The sequence below is a fragment of the Somniosus microcephalus genome, unplaced genomic scaffold (assembly GCF_052327205.1).
Source record: "Somniosus microcephalus isolate GS21.2 unplaced genomic scaffold, FLI_Smic_1.0 unresolved_chr1, whole genome shotgun sequence".
Classification (NCBI taxonomy): domain Eukaryota; kingdom Metazoa; phylum Chordata; class Chondrichthyes; order Squaliformes; family Somniosidae; genus Somniosus; species Somniosus microcephalus.
The window spans coordinates 17,037,321-17,051,311 of NW_028225179.1; the positions used below are offsets into that span (position 1 = coordinate 17,037,321).

The window sequence follows — 13,991 nt, forward strand, 5'->3', positions numbered from 1 at the left end:
AGCGAGAATCAAACCCCTAGACCAACGAGCCACCGATGTTATGTTTCAAGTTGCATTGCGATTCCCTGAGCTGGTGCAAACCCAGCTCGCAGAAGTCCTGTTCATTCAGTTAAAATATGTTTATCTTTTCCTCAATCCGCTTCTTTTTGCGAGCATTTTAATTGAATCTGCTCACAATTCTCCCCATAAAAAGAGGTACAGCCGCATCAGTGGCCGCGTGGCCTAATGGATAAGGCGTCTGACTTCGGTTGCGAGGTTTTTCAGTTATCAGACGATTGCAGGTTCGAGTCCTGCCGCGGTCGTTCAATTAACTGGGCGACACTTTTTCTGTTCTGAATCTGGCTTCAAACCAACCATTTTTGACAGTCCCTCAACTGAAGCAGCGGAAGGCCTTTTGCTTACATTAAGCTGATTGTACATTTTCAACATTGTAGATCTGTGTGCATGGGCAGGATAAGCGGTGAAGTGGACTTTCTTTCAGGGTATTTCTGCTTAGATGCAAAAACCAGGAAATGGAATGGCTGAGAGCAGTGCATGGTTGAGACGAGGTGGCCGAGAGGTTGAGGCGATGGACTGTTCATCGAGAATGCGGAACCCATCCTCGTCGTTATTACGTTTGATACTGGTACCCTTTCCGAGCTTTTAACTGGAACTTGCCTAAAATAAACTGTCAAATGCAATTTCGTCAGAATCGCCCTGGTGCTCCTGGTCTGTGCCCCATGCATTACTCATATCTTGTTAAAATTAAAAGAGACCACTGCAATTCTTCAACATCTTGAATGAATGTGGAGCAGTGATCGTGATTCGGAGATTGCCGAACTCCTCCTTTCTTCTGCTGAGATTGTCACCGAATGAAAGAGTAGCGGGACCAGAGGCAAATGTTTAGGGAGCAGAAACATAAATTTCTCCTTCAGGAGGCAATGTAATTTCAAAAATATTGATCAACCTTAATGAAGAGATTTTCTGTTTTAGTGTCTTTGGATGAGAGCTAAATAATGGGCGAGAAATCCTCGTTCTTTTCGGCATACTCTCATGGGATCGGAGGGCCCGGTTTAACGTCTTACCAGCAAGACGGGGGCACCAACAGTGCAGCACTACCTCAGTACTGCACTGGAGTGTCAGCCTGGATTATGTGCTCAAATCTCTGGAGTGCTGCTTGACTTGGCTGCAGCTGAGCCACGGCTGACACCTACACTCAGGTCATTTGGCTGGAGAGAAATGACGGAGATAAATGGAAAAATTATAGTGGAGTAAACCTTCAATTTGTCGTCCAACAGAAGAGCGGGCATTGTAATCGGCCGCCTATTATAGAAACAGTGCGATTTATGTTGCCATCGCTTTCTTAAGCATTGAAAATCAGGCCTGTTTTTAATGAATGGCTCGTGGTCAGTTGTTAATCACTCTGGGTCTGTTTAAACCGGGAGTGCTTACAGTCCCGGATCATTCTGTGTCTGTTTAAAATGGCAGAGCTCACAGTCCCGGATCATTCCGTTTTTTTTAAAGTAGAGCGATTTCAGCTTTCATGACTGAGGTGTTGAGTTTAACTAAATGTGACTGGGCTCGTCCAGAATTTGAAACCAGGACCTCTCGCATTTTAAGCCACAGAAATTCCCTAAGCGAGAATCATACCCCTAGACCAACGAGCCGCCGATGTTATGTTTCAAGTTGCATTGCGATTCCCTGCGCTGGTGCAAACCCAGCTCGCAGAAGTCCTGTTCATTCAGATAAAATATGTTTACCTTTTCCTCAATCCGCTTCTTTTTGCGAGCATTTTAATTGAATCTGCTCACAATTCTCCCCATAAAAAAAGTTACAGCCGCATCAGTGGCCGCGTGGCCTAATGGATAAGGCGTCTGACTTCGGTTGCGAGGTTTTTCAGTTATCAGACGATTGCAGGTACGAGTCTTGCCGCGGTCGTTCAATTAACTGGGCGACACTTTTTCTGTTCTGAATCTGGCTTCAAACCAACCATTTTTGACAGTCCCTCAACTGAAGCAGCGGAAGGCCTTTTGCTGACATTAAGCTGATTGTACATTTTCAACATTGTAGATCTGTGTGCATGGGCAGGATAAGCGGTGAAGTGGACTTTCTTTCAGGGTATTTCTGCTTAGATGCAAAAACCAGGAAATGGAATGGCTGAGAGCAGTGCATGGTTGAGACGAGGTGACCGAGAGGTTGAGGCGATGGACTGTTCATCGAGAATGCGGATCCCATCCTCGTCGTTATTACGTTTGATACTGGTACCCTTTCCGAGCTTTTAACTGAAACTTGCCTAAAATAAACTTTCAAATGCAATTTCGTCAGAATCGCCCTGGTGCTCCTGGTCTGTGTCCCATGCATTACTCATATCTTGTTAAAATTAAAAGAGACCACTGCAATTCTTCAACATCTTGAATGAATGTGGAGCAGTGATCGTGATTCGGAGATTGTCGAACTCCTCCTTTCTTCTGTTGAGATTGTCACCGAATGAAAGAGTAGCGGGACCAGAGGCAAATGTTTAGGGAGCAGAAACATAAATTTCTCCTTCAGGAGGCAATGTAATTTCAAAAATATTGATCAACCTTAATGAAGAGATTTTCTGTTTTAGTGTCTTTGGATGAGAGCTAAATAATGGGCGAGAAATCCTCGTTCTTTTCGGCATACTCTCATGGGATCGGAGGGCCCGGTTTAACGTCTTACCAGCAAGACGGGGGCACCAACAGTGCAGCACTACCTCAGTACTGCACTGGAGTGTCAGCCTGGAGGATGTGCTCAAATCTCTGGAGTGCTGCTTGACTTGGCTGCAGCTGAGCCACGGCTGACACCTACACTCAGGTCATTTGGCTGGAGAGAAATGACGGAGATAAATGGAAAAATTATAATGGAGTAAACCTTCAATTTGTCGTCCAACAGAAGAGCGGGCTTTGTAATCGGACGCCTATTATAGAAACAGTCCGATTTATGTTGCCATCGCTTTCTTAAGCATTGAAAATCAGGCCTGTCTTTAATGGAATGGCTCGTGGTCAGTTGTTAATCACTCTGGGTCTGTTTAAACCGGGAGTGCTTGCAGTCCCGGATCATTCTGTGACTGTTTAAAATGGCAGAGCTCACAGTCCCGGATCATTCCGTTTTTTTTAAAGGAGAGCGATTTCAGCTTTCATGACTGAGGTGTTGAGTTTAACTAAATGTGACTGGGCTCGTCCGGGATTTGAACCCGGGACCTCTCGCATTTTAAGCCACAGAAATTCCCTCAGCGAGAATCATATCCCTAGACCAACGAGCCGCCGATGTTATGTTTCAAGTTGCATTGCGATTCCATGCGCTGGTGCAAACCCAGCTCGCAGGAGTCCTGTTCATTCAGTTAAAATATGTTTATCTTTTCCTCAATCCGCTTCTTTTTGCGAGCATTTTAATTGAATCTGCTCACAATTCTCCCCATAAAAAGAGATACAGCCGCATCAGTGGCCGCGTGGCCTAATGGATAAGGCGTCTGACTTCGGTTGCGAGGTTTTTCAGTTATCAGACGATTGCAGGTTCGAGTCCTGCCGCGGTCGTTCAATTAACTGGGTGACACTTTTTCTGTTCTGAATCTGGCTTCAAACCAACCATTTTTGACAGTCCCTCAACTGAAGCAGCGGAAGGCCTTTTGCTTACATTAAGCTGATTGTACATTTTCAACATTGTAGATCTGTGTGCATGGGCAGGATAAGCGGTGAAGTGGACTTTCTTTCAGGGTATTTCTGCTTAGATGAATTAACCAGGAAATGGAATGGCTGAGAGCAGTGCATGGTTGAGACGAGGTGGCCGAGAGGTTGAGGTGATGGACTGTTCATCGAGAATGCGGATCCCATCCTCGTCGTTATTACGTTTGATACTGGTGCCCTTTCCGAGCTTTTAACTGAAACTTGCCTAAAATAAACTTTCAAATGCAATTTCGTCAGAATCGCCCTGGTGCTCCTGGTCTGTGCCCCATGCATTACTCATATCTTGTTAAAATTAAAAGAGACCACTGCAATTCTTCAACATCTTGAATGAATGTGGAGCAGTGATCGTGATTCGGAGATTGTCGAACTCCTCCTTTCTTCTGCTGAGATTGTCACCGAATGAAAGAGTAGCGGGACCAGAGGCAAATGTTTAGGGAGCAGAAACATAAATTTCTCCTTAAGGAGGCAATGTAATTTCAAAAATATTGATCAACCTTAATGAAGAGATTTTCTGTTTTAGTGTCTTTGGATGAGAGCTAAATAATGGGCGAGAAATCCTCGTTCTTTTCGGCATACTCGCATGGGATCGGAGGGCCCGGTTTAACGTCTTACCAGCAAGACGGGGGCACCAACAGTGCAGCACTACCGCAGTACTGCACTGGAGTGTCAGCCTGGATTATGTGCTCAAATCTCTGGAGTGCTGCTTGACTTGGCTGCAGCTCAGCCACGGCTGACACCTACACTCAGGTCATTTGGCTGGAGAGAAATGACGGAGATAAGTGGAAAAATTATAATGGAGTAAACCTTCAATTTGTCGTCCAACAGAAGAGCGGGCATTGTAATCGGACGCCTATTATAGAAACAGTCCGATTTATGTTGCCATCGCTTTCTGAAGCATTGAAAATCAGGCCTGTCTTTAATGGAATGGCTCGTGGTCAGTTGTTAGTCACTCTGGGTCTGTTTAAACCGGGAGTGCTTGCAGTCCCGGATCATTCTGTGACTGTTTAAAATGGCAGAGCTCACAGTCCCGGATCATTCCGTTTTTTTTAAAGTAGAGCGATTTCAGCTTTCATGACTGAGGTGTTGAGTTCAACTAAATCTGACTGGGCTCGTCCGGGATTTGAACCCGGGATCTCTGGCATTTTAAGCCACGGAAATTCCCTAAGCGAGAATCATACCCCTAGACCAACGAGCCGCCGATGTATTGTTTCAAGTTGCATTGCGATTCCCTGCGCTGGTGCAAACCCAGCTCGCAGAAGTCCTGTTCATTCAGTTAAAATATGTTTCCCTTTTCCTCAATCCGCTTCTTTTTGCGAGCATTTTACTTGAATCTGCTCACAATTCTCCCCATAAAAAGAGATCCAGCAACGTCAGTGGCCGCGTGGCCTAATGGATAAGGCGTGTGACTTTGGTTGCGAGGTTTTTCAGTTATCAGACGATTACAGGTTCGAGTCCTGCCGCGGTCGTTCAATTAACTGGGCGGAGGTTTTTCTGTTCTGAATCTGGCTTCAAACCGACCATTGTTGACAGTCCCTCAACTGAAGCAGCGGAAGGCCTTTTGCTTACATTAAGCTGATTGTACATTTTCAACATTGTCGATCTGTGTGCATGGGCATGATAAGCAGTGAAGTGGACTTTCTTTCAGGGTATTTCTGCTTAGATGCAAAAACCAGGAAATGGAATGGCTGAGAGCAGTGCATGGTTGAGACGAGGTGGCCGAGAGGTTAAGGCGATGGACTGTTAATGGAAACTGCGGATCCCATCCTCGTCGTTATTACGTTTGATATTGGTACACTTTCCGAGCTTTTAACTGAAACTTGCCTAATATGAACTTTCAAATGCAATTTCGTCAGAATCGCCCTGGTGCTCCTGGTCTGTGCCCCATGCATTACTCATATCTTGTTAAAATTAACGAGACCACTGCAATTCTTCAACTTCTTGAATGAATGTGGAGCAGTGATCGTGATTCGGAGATTGTCGAACTCCTCCTTTCTTCTGCTGAGATTGTCACTGACTGAAAGTGTAGCGGGACCAGAGGCAAATGTTTAGGGAGCAGAAACATAAATTTCTGCTTTAGTAGGCAATGTAATTTCAAAAATATTTATCAACCTTAATGAAGAGATTTTCTGTTTTAGTGTCTTTGGTTGAGAGCTAAATAATGGGTGAGAAATCCTCGTTCTTTTCGGCATACTCTCATGGGATCGGAGGGCCCGGTTTAACGTCTTAACTAGCAAGACGGGGGCACCAACAGTGCAGCACTACCTCAGTACTGCACTGGAGTGTCAGCCTGGATTATGTGCTCAAGTCTCTGGAGTGCTGCTTGACTTTGCTGCCGCTGAGCCACGGCTGACACCTGCACTCAGTTCATTTGGCTGGAGAGAAATGACGGAGATAAATGGAAAAATTATAATGGAGTAAACCTTCAAATTGTCGTCCAGCAGAAGAGCGGGCATTGTAATCGGCCGCCTATTATAGAAACAGTCCGATTTATGTTGCCATTGATTTCATAAGCATTGTAAATCAGGCCTGTCTTTAATGGAATTGGTCGTGGTCAGTTGTTAATCACTCTGGGTCTGTTTAAACCGGGAGTGCTCACAGTCCCGGATCATTCTGTGTCTGTTTAAAATGCCAGAGCTCACAGTCCCGGATCATTCCGTTTTTTTTAAAGTAGAGCGATTTCAGCTTTCATGACTGAGGTGTTGAGTTTAACTAAATGTGACTGGGCTCGTCCGGGATTTGAATCCGGGACCTCTCGCATTTTAAGCCACACGAAATTTACCGAAGGGAGAATCATACCCCTAGACCAACGAGCCACCGATGTTATGGTTCAAGTTGCATTGCGATTCCCTGCGCTGGTGCAAACCCAGCTCGCAGAAGTCCTGTTCATTCAGTTAAAATATGTTTATCTTTTCCTCAATCCGCTTGTTTTTGCGAGCAGTTTCCTTGAATCTGCTCACAATTCTCCCCATAAAAAGAGGCTCAGCAGCTTCAGCGGCCGCGTGGCCTAATGGATAAGGCGTCTGAATTCGGTTGCGAGTTTTTCAGTTATCGAAAGATTGCAGGTTGGAGTCCTGCCGCGGTCGTTCAATTAACTGGGAGACGCTTTTTCTTTTCTGAATCTGGCTGCAAACCGACCATTTTTGACAGTCCCTCAACTGAAGCAGCGGAAGGCCTTTTGCTTACATTAAGCTGATTGTACATTTTCAACATTGTAGATCTGTGTGCACGGGCAGAATAAGCGGTGAAGTGAACTTTCTTTCAGGGTATTTCTGCTTAAATGCAAAAAGCTGGAAATGGAATGGCTGAGAGCAGTGTATGGTGGAGACGAGGTGGCCGAGAGATTAAGGCGATGGACTGTTAATCTATTGGGCTCTGTACGCGTGGGTTCTGGATCCCATCCTCGTCGTTATTACGTTTGATAGGGATTGCCAGCGAGGCCCACGTTCCAGGAAGGAATAAAAACAACAGTTTTTTCGCGCCTGATGTTGCTTAATAAAGGGATTGTTGATGAAGTGCCTGTCTCACTAGATGCTACTTGACCTGATCAACGTTCGCTCCATCATATATTTTTTATTTTGAACTTTGCAGCGAGCATTTCTTCGGGCAACAACAAAATCAATACAATTTTATGACAGGAGTGCGTTTCGAATCCACGCCCCCGAAAAGAATGAAGCTTTAATTCAGTGCCTTAGACTGCTCGGCCACGCTACCACACCTGTGTGATTTTATTTCTGATACTGGTGACTGATAATTGAAAGCCGGCATTGAGTCAAGGGCTTTGCATTGAGAAAGAAGGAAACAAAGAGCTTTCTGAGCTCTGTTTATGGAGCGAGGTGGTTGAGGGGTTAAGGCGGTGGGTCGCTAATCATCTGTGCTCTACACGCATTGTTTTGAATTCTACCGTTATTGTATTTAAGACTAGATCTTTTTCAACGCATCCAAGACTCCTGAGTCCTTTCCTTGCCCAATCCGCAGTGGGAAGTTTTGTTTTGCTGCCTCACTCTATTTGCACAAATCAGCAAAGTCCTCGTTTCAGCCCAAACTGTTTCTTGCACGGAGGTGTTGAAATTGTAAGCTATAAGTTACGTGAAGTGTAATTGAAAGTGAACAGTGACGTCTGATAAAAGGAAAATTTCTCTTCAGATGCTGCCTGATCTATTGAATATTTCCAATATGTTCTGTTTTAATTTTGTGCTTTCACTGTAGCAGTTTACCCGACAACACAAAACCTGCCTCAAGGGCGCAGTTTCAGGCAAAACGTTTCTGCGCTCTTCTCACATACAAGATCTACTTACCTTTCCCCGCACACGATGTAAAGGCAGCTGTTTCTGCCCACTTTCTCCTGCACCGCAACATTCCAAACACACGTTGCTCCTGGCATCAGGGAGTCTCAGAGTTTCTCAGAGGGGATTGCCAGAGCAATGGGGAGCTCAGAAGCTGTGAGGGAATTGAAGGGTTTCTGAGATAGTATCACGTGGGTATGAGGGCTCTAAATGGATACCAGAGAGAGTAACGGACACTCAGAAGGTATTATAGAGGGAAAGGGAACTCAGGAGTTATCAGAGAGGTTTAATGAGGCCTCGGGAGGTATGAGAGTGTGTAAGGGGCGCTCAGACTGTATCGAAGAGGGTACGGGACGCTGAGGAGCTATCAGTGAGAGTAAGCAATACTCTGGAGATATCAGAGTGAGAAATGAACACTCAGGTTTTATCAGAAAGATTGAGGAACGCTTAGGTGGTAGCAGTGAGTCTGGTGGAACATGAGTTTTTATCGCGTAAACTTCACATTGTCTAAATATCAACATGGTTAATGAAAGCAAAGTTGAATCCGAATGTAACAGCTGGTCTGCCGTGTCCTAAGTGGGGACTGTAACGATCAATAACATGTCATTCTATAGTGGACACTAGGTGGAGCCATAGAGCTGTGTAGAGCTGTATATAAGACTGCACTACCCAGCTGCATATATATTAAGACTACATTACCCATGAGGCACTAGGCTACCAACAAGGAAGCAGTCAAGATGGAAGCCTCTGCAGATACTGTACCAGTCCACATGTGCTCAACAAAGTAACTAACAAAAGCTAGCTGTGTTCATAATAAGAATGTCTATTTATTAATGAACATAACATGGTACCAGGATGGTGAAGATCTGCTGAAAATTGTTAAAAGCGACATGGAGAATTTGAAGCCACCAGAGCGTTTGAATCTCACAGAAAAAATCGACTACAATTGGCAGACTTTTAAACAGTAATTCGAACTCTACATTGCAGCCATCGGATTCGGTACGAAGCCAGACGCAAGGAAGATAGAATTGCTGCTTACGGATGCAGGCCCACAGGTGATAGAGGTATTTAATACATTTGTATTTAATCCAGTGGAGAACAGAGAAAAATTAGGAGATGTGCTAAAAAAATTTGATGCACTTTGCGCTCCCAAAAAGAATGAGACGTATGAAAGATACATCTTCCGTTCTCAGACACAGCAACAAAATGAGACTTTTGCTAGCTTTATAACTGACCTGAAACTGAAAGCACAGACATGTAATTTCTCTGAGCTCAAAGCATCCATGATTCGTGACCAGATTGTGTTTGGTATTCATGATAAAAAAGTCAGGGAACGTCTGTTGAGAGAAACCAAACTAAATTTGGAAAATGCCGTGAAAATATGCCAAGCCAGCGAGCTAGCTCGAAAGCACACGAAGACTTTCAGTGAAATCAATAATGATGCGATTGCAATGAGTGATAATGCTGCTGTCGGTGCTGTGTACTACAAGGGGAAGAAACGTGGGCAGAACAGAAATGAAAAGCAATCGGAGGATGAAATTTTTAATTGTAAACGCTGTGGTTACAAACACCAGTAAAGACAATGCCCAGCGTTTGGAAAAATGTGCACAAAGTGTAATGGAAAGAATCACTTTGCCAAGCAATGCTTTTCAAAAGTAAAAACAACGAAAGGGCAACAAGTTAATGTGATTGAGGACATTGATGCTCAAAGTGATCACATTTGCAGTAAGTTTTGGCTGCTCGAGGAACTCCGGCTCCGTGTTGAAGAGCTGGAGTCCTTGCTTCAAACACTGAGACACATCAGGGAGGGGGAGAGTTACCTGGACTCTGTGTATCACGAGGTAGTCACACCAATTAGATTAATTAATTCAGATGTAGTCCGTGGCCAGGGTCAGGATGGTGTGACTAGAAGTGAGGCAGGTGCGGGGACCAAGGAGGTAGTGTTGGAGGAGCCGCAGCCCTTGCACTTGTCCAACAGGTTCGAGGCTCTTACTCCCTGTGGGAACAGGAGCAGGAACTGCAGGGAGGATGAGCAACCTGGCCACAGCACCGTGGACAGGCGGCCATTCAATTGGGGGGAGTTAAAATAAATGTTGTAGTGGTAGGGGATGGTATCGTTAGGGAGATAGATAGAGTTCTTTGCAGCCGAGAGCGAGAGTCCCGAAGGCTGTGTTGCCTGCCCGGTGCCAGGGTTAAGGACATCGCCTCTGGACTGGAGAGAAACTTGGAGTGGGAGGGGGAGGATCCAGTTGTCGTGGTCCATGTTGGTACCAACGACATAGATAGGACAAGGAAGGAGGTACTGCTGAGGGAGATTGAGCAGCTAGGGGTCAAATTAAAAAGCAGAACCACAAGGGTAATAATCTCTGGATTATTACCTGAGCCACGAGCGAATTTGGCTAGGACAAATAAAATTAGAGAGTTAAATGCGTGGCTCAAAGACTGGTGTGGGAGAAATGGGTTTTGCTTCCTGGGGCACTGGCACCAGTACTGGGGCAGGAGGGAGCTGTTCCATTGGGATGGGCTTCACTTGGCCAGTGCTGGGACTAGAGTCCTGGCGGATCATATAACTAGGGTTGTAGAGAGGGCTTTAAACTGACTCGTGGGGGGGAGATTCCTAGAGAGCAAATAATAAAAATGACAACAGAGAAGGTCATAGACTTAGGTTGCAGTGGGGAAATTAAAAATCAGTGCGTGTCAGGAAGGGGCAGAAGGTATGCAGTAAAAGGTAAAGTACTAAAAAGGGGAAAAGCAGGAACTAAGTGTCACAAAACATCTTTGAAAGTTCTCTATCTGAATGCACGTAGCATTTGTAACAAAATAGACGAGTTAATGGCACAAATAACTACATATGGGTATGATCTTGTGGCCATTACAGAAACATGGCTGCAGGATGACAATGCCTGGGGATTAAACATACCAGGTTATTTAACGATCAGGAAGGACAGGCAGGAAGGAAGGGGAGGTGGGGTGGCTATGATATTAAAGGAAGGAATCACTGTAATAGAGAGAAATGATATTGGGTCAAAAGATCAGGATAATGAAACAGTTTGGGTGGAGGTAAGGAATAATAAGGGGAAAAAACACTAGTGGGCGTAGTCTATAGGCCTCCGAACAGTGGCAACTCTGTTGGACGGAGTATCAATCAGGAAATAGTTGAGGCTTGTAATAAGGGAACATCTATAATTATGGGGGATTTTAACTATCATATTAATTGGACAAATCAAATTGGGCATGGCTGCCTTGAGGATGAGTTCATTGAGTGTATTAGGGATGGGTTTCTTGAGCAGTATGTAACTGAACCGACGAGGGGGCAAGCAAACTTAGATCTGGTCCTGTGTAACGAGATGGGATTAATTAAAAATGTCCTAGTAAAGGATCCCCTTGGAATGAGTGACCATAACATGGTTGAATTCCATATTCAATTAGAGGGTGAGAAGGTTGGATCTCAAACAAGCGTGCTAAGCTTGAATAAAGGAGACTATGAAGGTATGAGAGCGGATTGAGTAGAGTGGATTGGGACAATAGATTAAAGGGTAAGACGATACATGATCAGTGGTGTACATTTAAGGAGTTATTTTACAACTTCCAAAAAAAATATATTCCACTGAGAAGAAAAGAGTGTAAAAGAAAAGACAGCCATCCGTGGCTAAGTAAAGAAATTAAGGATAGTATTCGACTAAAAACAAGGGCATATAAGGAAGCCAAATCTATTGGGAGGATAGAGGATTGGGAAAACTTTAAAAGACAGCAAAAAATAACAAAAAGATTGATTAAGAAAGGGAAGATAGATTATGAAAGTAAATTAGCATAAAATATAAAAACAGATAGTAAGAGTTTTTATAGTTATATAAAAAGAAAAAGGGTGGCTAAAGTAAATGTTGGTCCCTTAGAGGATGAGACCGGGAAATTAATGGTGGGAAATATGGAGATGGCAAAAACACTGAATGAATATTTTACATCAGTCTTTACAGTAGAAGACACTAAGAATATACCAACACTGGATAAACAGGGGGCTAAAGGGGGGGATGAGCTAAACACGATCAAAATCACTAAGGAAGTGGTACTCGGTAAAATAATGGGACTCAAGGCGGATAAATCATCTGGACCTGATGGCTTACATCCTAGGGTCTTGAAGGAAGTGGCGGTTGGGATTGTGGATGCATTGATAATAATTTTCCAAAACTCCCTGGACTCGGCAAAGGTCCCGGCAGACTGGAAAACTGCTAATGTAACACCCTTATTTAAAAAGGGCAGCAGACAGAAGGCTGGAAACTATAGATTGGTTAGCCTAACATCTGTGGTAGGTAAAATTTTGGAGTCCATTATTAAGGAGACAGTAACAGGACATTTAGAATATCAGAATTTAATAGGACAAAGTTAGTATGGTTGTATGAAGGGGAAGTCATGTTTGACAAATTTGCTGGAGTTCTTTGAGGAAGTAACATATAGGGTGGATAAAGGGGAACCAGTGGACGTAGTGTATTTAGAATTCCAAAAGGCATTTGACAAGGTGCCACACAAAAGATTATTGCTTAAGATAAAAAACCACGGGATTGAGGGTAATATTCTGGCATGGATAGAGGATTGGCTATCTAACAGAAGGCAGAGAGTTGGGATAAATGGTTCATTCTCAGACTGGCAATCAGTAACTAGTGGTGTTCTGCAGGGGTCAGTGCTGGGGCCCCAGCTCTTTACAATCTATATTAACGATTTGGAGGAGGGGACCGAGTGTAACATATCAAAGATTGCAGATGATACTAAGATGGGAGGGAAAGTAGTGAGTGAGGAGGACATAAACAACCTGCAAGGGGACATCGACAGGTTAAGTAAGTGGGCAGAGATTTGGCAGATGGAATACAATACTGGAAAGTGTGAGGTTATGCACTTTGGCAGGAAAAATCGTAGAGCAAGTTATTATCTTAATGGCAAGAAACTGGAAAGTACTGAAGTACAAAGGGATCTGGGGGTCCTGATGCACGAAACTCAAAAGGTTAGTATGCAGGTGCAGCAAAGGATTAAGAAGGCCAATGGAATGTTGGCTTTCATTGCTAGGGGAATAGAATATAAAAATAGGGAGGTATTGCTTCAGTTGTACAAGGTATTGGTGAGACCGCACCTGGAATACTGCGTACAGTTTTGGTGTCCATACTTAAGAAAGGACATACTTGCTCTCGAGCCAGTACAAAGAAGGTTCACTCGGTTAATCCCGGGGATGAGAGGATGGACATATGAGGAGAGGTTGAGTTGATTGGGACTCTACTCATTGGAGTTCAGAAGAATGAGAGGCGATCTTATTGAAACATATAAGATTGTGAAGGGGGTGGATCGGGTGGATGCGGGGAAGATGTTGCCGATGATGGGTGAAACTAGAACTAGGGGGCGTAGTCTTAGAATAAGGAGCTGCTCTTTCAAAACTGAGATGTGGAGGAACTACTTCACTCAGACGGTGGTAGGTCCGTGGAATATGCTGCCCCAAAAAGCTGTAGAAGCTACATCATTACATAAATTTAAAACAGAAATAGACAGTTTCCTAGAAGTAAAGGGAATTAAGGGTTACGTGGAGCGGGCAGGAATTTGGACATGAGTCTAGGTTCGGATCGGTCATGGCCCTGTGGGTCGCGGAGCGGGCCCAGGGGCCGTGTAGCCTGATACTGCTCCTATTTCGTGTGTCTAATTCTGTTAGATTCAGGAGATGGTTCTGTGATAGTGGATTGGCGGTTAGGATCAGATCAGCCATTACTTATTGAATGGCGGAGCAGGCTCGAGGGGCCGATTGGCCTACTCCTGCTCCTATTTCTTATGTTCTGATGTTCTTATGATTTAAGTGAGACATTTTTTGTAGGAATGGTGTCATGTGACGATATCAAAAAAAGTACAGAAAATGTGCAGCCCTCAGAAATGGACAATGCTGAACATAAAGTCAATGCAGTAAAAGTGGACAAATGGATGATCCCACTGCAGATAAATGGAGCATTAGTTACATTGATACTGGACACTGGGGCAAAAGCAAACTTAATCAGTA

At 44.2% G+C, this 13,991-nt stretch overlaps 2 non-coding genes across 2 annotated transcripts; both read left to right on the forward strand.

Moving 5' to 3' along the window:
- Window positions 1-211: 211 nt before the first annotated feature.
- On the forward strand, window positions 212-302 carry trnar-ucg (transfer RNA arginine (anticodon UCG)). The gene is given in 2 exon segments: window positions 212-248; window positions 267-302. It is a non-coding gene; the product is annotated as a tRNA-Arg (tRNA).
- A 3,140-nt stretch (window positions 303-3,442) lies between these two features.
- Window positions 3,443-3,533, forward strand: trnar-ucg (transfer RNA arginine (anticodon UCG)). Its single transcript is given in 2 exon segments — window positions 3,443-3,479; window positions 3,498-3,533. It is a non-coding gene; the product is annotated as a tRNA-Arg (tRNA).
- Window positions 3,534-13,991: the final 10,458 nt, after the last annotated feature.